General features: G+C 47.9%; 1 protein-coding gene and 1 pseudogene across 2 annotated transcripts in view; one reads left to right on the top strand and one right to left on the bottom strand.

The window, feature by feature from the left end:
* Positions 1 to 6,599, bottom strand: part of Pfkfb3 (6-phosphofructo-2-kinase/fructose-2,6-biphosphatase 3) — an 89,975-nt gene that overhangs the window by 45,234 nt on the left and 38,142 nt on the right. The window lies entirely within an intron of this gene.
* LOC101561145 overlaps positions 4,085 to 6,599 on the top strand; it is a 20,776-nt pseudogene continuing 18,261 nt past the window's right edge.

Below are 6,599 nucleotides of genomic sequence, written 5' to 3'. Positions count from 1 at the left end.
CCATGTGCCTCCTTGCCTCGGAGCCAGTGGATTACAGACTTCCCTTAATTCTGGGCATCAGGCATTTTGTCTAAGCAATGAGAAGAAAGTAATTCGGACAAGGAGTGAATGTGCAAGGCCGATTACTGGATTTGAGCAGGATTGAGGTCAATGGTTTCTAACACTGAAACCATATACAAGGAACTTTTATAATGCAACTCCAGTGACAAAGGGGTTAAAATTTTCAGCATCCAAATTGGACTAAAGCGCCTGCGTAGGCAGGTGCAGCAACCAGGGGTTTAATCCCCGGCATGCCGTGCTGGCCCCGAACTGAGATTGTGATTGAGACTGGGCATGGTGGTGCACACCTGTAGTCCCAGTACTTGGGAGGCTGAAAACAGGAGAATCATTATGAGTCTGATCTGCGTAGTGAGACCCTGTAGACCCTGTACCAAAAATACAAATAAATAAATAAATTTGACAATACACATCTGCCCAGCATGGACTTGGCAGTCATAAAATGCTACACTTATGAAGACTATAAAAAAGCACAAGATAAAAGCGAGCACAAAAAAAACATCCTTTTCCCCCCATGGTAACATTATATCTTTCCCCAAAAGGATAAACCATACAAACAGCCATTACCTAAATCTAAAGAGCCTTTTATGAGACCCAAGTGAGAGGCCTCAATAATTTACAACTTTGATATGCAACTTCCATTTCAATCCAGGTATTTCTGGAAGATTAGCAAGGCACAAGATGTCCCGAAAACACCTAAGATATCCAACTCAGGTCCTTCCCCCACGGCTGCATTCCCTTGTAAGAGCCCCAATCTCTCACCCTGACTACACAGTTCTTCTCTTGGAAACCTGCCTGCTGTTCCTTCTGACAGCATACTCGGTGGTCCACACTCTTGCCCCGCTGTACTCCTTGTCCATCGGTGGATTCATGTGCTGCCTGTGTCTCGCGCCCTCTGTGTACCGTCTGATACAGCAGCATCCATGGCAAGGCCCATCGGGTTCCACTTAAAGCAGACTTGCCCGATAGGTCACTCTGCAATTGTTTAGAGGCTTCTCCAGTGCCTGGAAAGTCTGGCCACGTGAGGACTGTGGCTCTCACCTCCTTCATCACTGTGCCAACTCTGCACAGTTTCAGGCTGGAGCAAAGGTACCTTGTCTGAAAGGATTTTATATTTACTCAGGAAACAAGAGCCAGATGCACTGGAAATGACAATAGAACTGTGGAAGACTGTAGAGGTGTTTTGGAAAGATTTGTGAAAAAGATATAGTTTCATATAAGCGAAGCTCTTGCAGTCAGCATTCGTGAGGCACTTGCAGTCTGCTTCTCTCCATGGCTTATGACAAGCTGGTGAGCAGCTCTAACAGGCTTTTTTGTTTGATAGTGTTTTGAGAACTACGATCTGGGGTGAGCTTCTCAAAGAAAGCTGGATGCATTTTGAGGATACTAAACTAAGAGGGAGATTCCAGAGAAAACTCCCTACTGCCAGACCCACTGGAAGTCCCCAGGAAGAACCCTAGGTGTGCTCAGAAAGAACTGCACCTCCCCCCCCCAGGGGGTGGAGGGCATGTGCAAGTATGTCTGCATAGCGTGACTGCTCTGGAGCCCCAGCTCCTGCTGGCCACATCCACCCTCTCCACTTGAGGCAAAGGGGTAGGCCCCTGGGGACTCCCGGCTGCGCCAGCGACCCTGCTCTGAAGCCAGCAGGTCCCTGGGGATTGGGAAAAGCCTTGCAGCCCCTGGCAGACACTCTGCCCTCTGCCCTCCTGCCTTGGCCTGGACCCGAATCTAGACAGCAAACTTCACTCACACTTGGGCATCATCCAGTTGAGTCAGGAAGCACAGTGTGGTCCGGCCTCCTGCCTATCCCACAATCAACACTCTGGGTGCTCAGCAGGATGCAGCAGAAGCCCAAGGAGGAGCTCAGCCAAGCTGTGGTTGCCAGGTGGAGCCACTTGGCACTGCCAAACCAAAGCTGCATTTCCAACTCACTAGATTCCACGCTTCCTGCTCTGCTGTGGCTTTGCACCTTGTGGTGAAACACAACAGCAATGCCACGGAGACCTGGCCAGTGGAAGCCTGGGCAGCAGCAGGCTGAGGAACTTAGGAAGCCCCTACTTCTCCATGGTGGTGCTAGAACACAGCCAGTGTCACCCAAACCCTGGGCCCAACCCATCCAGGTCTCTTCTGGCAGAGCCTTAGCGGCAGGACAACTCAGCTCCCAGCCACAGTCCGGCTTCCTGGTCTCTCCCCTAGCCCCGCCCCCTCCCCTACCTGCTGCTAACCTGGCTGACTTTCAGAGCCTTGGGTCCTTCTGCATCCAATTGGCTGGTTTACACCTCTGGACACAGATGCATGTGTGACTGTGTCTGTGTGCCTGTGCGCACATGTGCTCTGGGAATGCAGCAAGCGGTATGCAGGGGTGAGAAGAAGCGGTAACAGACTGCCTGGCCTCTGACCAGGGAAGGCGGGCAAAGGCCTAGAGGAAAACCTCACGAAGGAGGAAGAAGTAGCAAGAAGCAAGGAGGCTAGAACTATGGCTCTAGCACTTAGCTCTGTTCTGTAGTAAGGAGATATGTTGAAGTTTACCATTGGAGCGGGTATTCTTGGGGCAGGGTTTCACTGCCTAGGCAGACTGACCTTAAACTCACTGTGCAGTCCAGACTGGCCGGGAACTCAGGATCCTCCTACCTCAGCCTCCTGAAGGCTGCTCTACCATACCCAGCTCATTTTAAGTGCAATTTAGGGCATTAAAGATGCTCATGTTGTTAGGTGCTCCTCACCACCACCCGTGTCTAAACTTTTCCTATTTCCCAATCAAAACTGTGTCCCCAGTTTAAACACTAACTCCACATTACTTTCACCTATAGCCCCAGACAATCACCATTCTACTTTCAATTTTCTACTTGTATGAGGTTGACCACTGCAGACACCTTATGCAAGCAGAATCCTACAACATCTGTACTTTTCTGACTGGATCATTGTATTCCACAAGGTGTTTTCAAGGCTCACCCATGAGGAGCCTAGGAAATCCTTTTCAAGCCTGTGCAATATTCCACTGTGTGTCTACATCACATTTTGTTAAGCCACTCATCTGCCAGTGGAAACTGAGTTGCTCCCACTTCTTCATCGTGGTGGACAGTAGTAGTACTGCTGCTGGTGGCTGTACAGACATCTATTTCATTCCCCTGCTTTCACTTCCAAATTCTTTTTCTTCTCAAGAATGCCAGTAGCATCCTTCAGGGTACAAGATTAGGATATGTCTTGATTTTAGGAACATACTTCACAATTTTGTTATTTGTCAGAGAATAAAACACATTTTGAATCATCTAAGAGAAAGCAACCACACAAAACAAAATTTCATACCTTGTGTGACCCGACCCAAAAAATAAATAAAAAATTAAAAAAAAAAAAAAAAAATATATATATATATATATATATATATATATATATTAGGAGGGGTCACATAAGGTGTCTGTATATCTTTTAGTCAGAGTCTCACTTATTTGGTTCAGGCTGGCCTTGAACTGTGCAGCCCCAGCTAGCCTCCAATTCATAGTGACCCTCCTGAGGACCAGGATTACAGGTGACTTCACCTATACTGAAAACAAACTAGGAAGAAAGTGTAAGGTTAATGTCTATTTCTGTAATGGAACCTTGAGGGCCAGGGAGATGGCTCAGTAGAATAAGTACTTCCCTGGTAAGCATAAGGGCCTGAATTCAATCCCCAGTTCTGCCAAAAAAAAAAAAAAAATACTATAATGGAACCTTGTGTAACCATAGTTAATTTAGCCATGCATGCAGTCACTCAAACTAGTTATGTACCTCTTTTTAAACTGCATAATTGGGGCTGGAGAGATGGCTCAGTGGTCTAAGGCACCTACTTAGAACAAGCTTGGCAAAGCATCAGGGACCGCGGTTCAATCCCCCAGCACCACATGCCAGCCAGCCCCGCCCCCTGGTGGGCTGAGCTGGCCACACACACACACCACACACACTCTCTCTCTCTCTCTCAAATAAATAAAAAATAAAAATAAAAAAAATTAAAAAAAAAAAACAAAAAAAAAACTGCATAATTTTGTCTGCCATGGTGGTGCATGATGGTAACCCCAGCACTCTGGAGGCTGAGGCAGGAGGATTGCTATAAATTTGAGGCCAGCCCAGCTCCATAGCGACTTTAAGGCAAGCCTGGACTATAAGCAAAACCCTGCCTCAAAAACAAAACAAAATTAAAAAAAAAAAAAAAACCTCCAAGGGCCAGCCCAATAGCTCAGTGGACTAAAGCGCCTGATTAGGCAGAGAGTTGTAGCCAGGGTTCCATCCCCAGCATGCCGGGCCGGGCCCCACGCCCGAGGCGCACTGAAACAGTGATTGAGAGTGGGCATGGTGGTGCACGCCCATAATCCCAGCACTTGGGAGGCTGAAAAGAGGAGAATCATTGAGTCAGATCTGTGTAGTGAGACCCCATAGACCCTGTAGACCCTGTCCTAAATACCAAAGAAAACAAAACAGAAAAGACCCTCCATACTTTTTTGTATTGGGTATTGAACCTGGGGCCTTCAAACTGAGCTGCACCTCCAGACCTTTTTTATTTTTTGAGACAAGGTCTTGCTAAATCACTAACTTTCCCAGGCTGGGCTTAGACCTGTAATTCTCCTGCTTAGCCTACAAAGAGCTAGGACTACAGGCCTGCCACTATGCCTGGCAGCAAATTACATACTTTTTAAAAAGCTGATTGAGGCTAAGGAGATAGCTTGGCAGTTCTAAGTGCCTGCCTGGCAAGCACAAGGACCCAGATTCTATCCCTGGTATCACATGCTGTGCTGGCCCCAGAATCCCCGAACATGTCATGTGGGCCACCAAAACCAGGTGTGGTGGTACTGCCTGTAATCCCAGTGCTGGGGAGGCTGAGATGGGAAGACCACTATGAGTCTGAGCTGCATACCAAGGCCCTGTACCAAATAAATAAATAAATACATACATAAATATTATTAATATTATTTATATTAAAAATATTAGTAATAATGCTGACTAACTTGAATATTGAACCAATTTTTCCCCAGTGCTAGGAATGGAATCCAGGCTCACGCTAGGCAAGTGTCCTACCACTGAGCTACACACCCAGTCCAGAGTCCAGTAATTTCTCTGTGGGTCTCAGCTATCTCTTGGACTACTCTCGCTGTGAGTTTGTTAAGAGACCATGCAGCTCTTGAATTAATCACATGCTTTGTTGTTGCTCAGAATCTATCATGTTGAGTTTAAGTGCTCCACCATTTGTCTGAATGGGCTCACGGGCAGGTGACTCTGCAGAGCCACTGCTCTGGGGGAATTCTGTTCACCACTGCTCAGACAACAGAGTTCCTTTCTACCTCTTGCTCAAATGACTGAAAATCCTTGGCTCATGTCTGCTAAGTGCAACCTGTGACAGCCAGGGCCAGGTGTTCTGCTTCCTCTCCCCTGGCCTGCAGCTCCCTGGGCCTCCACACCAGCCCTCTGATGGACAGCAGCAACCCTGAGTGCAAGAAAAATCTTCCTGTTCATCCCTGGGGCACTGCTGGAAAAACGCTGGAGTAACAAATTTTCTAGCCTCTTCCCATGTCCCATTCCCTGTCCTTGTAGACATGGTTCTTTCAGGACAGAGGTAACAAACTGTTCTCACACAATCAGAAAGATTCAAGCAAGGAATAAGGACTGGGACAAACAACTCAAAAGCAGCATGCATGAATTCTGGTTCTCATCAGCTTCACTTTCCTCTCTTGCACACACACCCATATAAAGAGATGTGGGTTCAATTCCAGCTTCCACATTTAGCTGTGTGACCCTGGAATAATAACTTTATTCTGTGCCTCACCTCTCCACTAGCTCTGTGCCTCACCTCTCCACTAGCAAAACAAGGCAGAGAATGTTAGCTATACTTACTCACGACTGATAAGTTAACAATGGCTATGTTTGATTGAACATGCCAGACATTGTGTTAGGTACTTTAAATACATTGTCTCTAATCTTTGGAATACTCAGCCAGGTAGATACCATGGCAGAAAACAATCTCAGATTATATAACTTGGCCAAGGGCACCAGCGTGGAAAGGAAGTTGTTACTGGTAGGGGAAATGAAACTGGGACTGAGGGTCACTCTGTGAGGCAGTTAGCTTTGAAAGCAGTGGCCAATGCCCTCTGGAGACTCTCTTTTCAGAAACCAAGAGGCAGCAGGGCCCATTGAGCAGAGGAGGCAGGTGAGGCAGGACACACAGAGGGACCCCCATGCATCCTGCCGCGAACTCCCCAACTTGCAGTAGTGCAGGCTGGAGTTGACCTAATAGCCGTGGCCCCCTTCACCCCTCAGCTTCCGAGCAGAAGGTCCCCCACCGCCAGGAGAAGACACTGCCTGGCTCTGTATGCTACCGGGCCAGGTCCCGAATGCAGTGGAGGGGACACACAGAGAAGGCTCTCACCAGGCTCGCTTCCCTGGCAGTGCCGTGGAAGATTCCCACGCGCTCCACAGCGCTCACTTCCGGTCTCCGAGAGGAGTCACACACAGCCAGGCCTTCCTGAATGCTCACACTGGTCCATTCCACAGCCCTTCTACCTTTCTGTTTTCTCTTT

This window comes from Octodon degus, unplaced genomic scaffold (assembly GCF_000260255.1).
Source record: "Octodon degus isolate 3935 unplaced genomic scaffold, OctDeg1.0 scaffold00071, whole genome shotgun sequence".
Lineage (NCBI taxonomy): Eukaryota > Metazoa > Chordata > Mammalia > Rodentia > Octodontidae > Octodon > Octodon degus.
The sequence above is the reverse complement of the archived record's forward strand: the minus strand, read 5'-3'. Positions and strand labels throughout refer to the sequence as shown.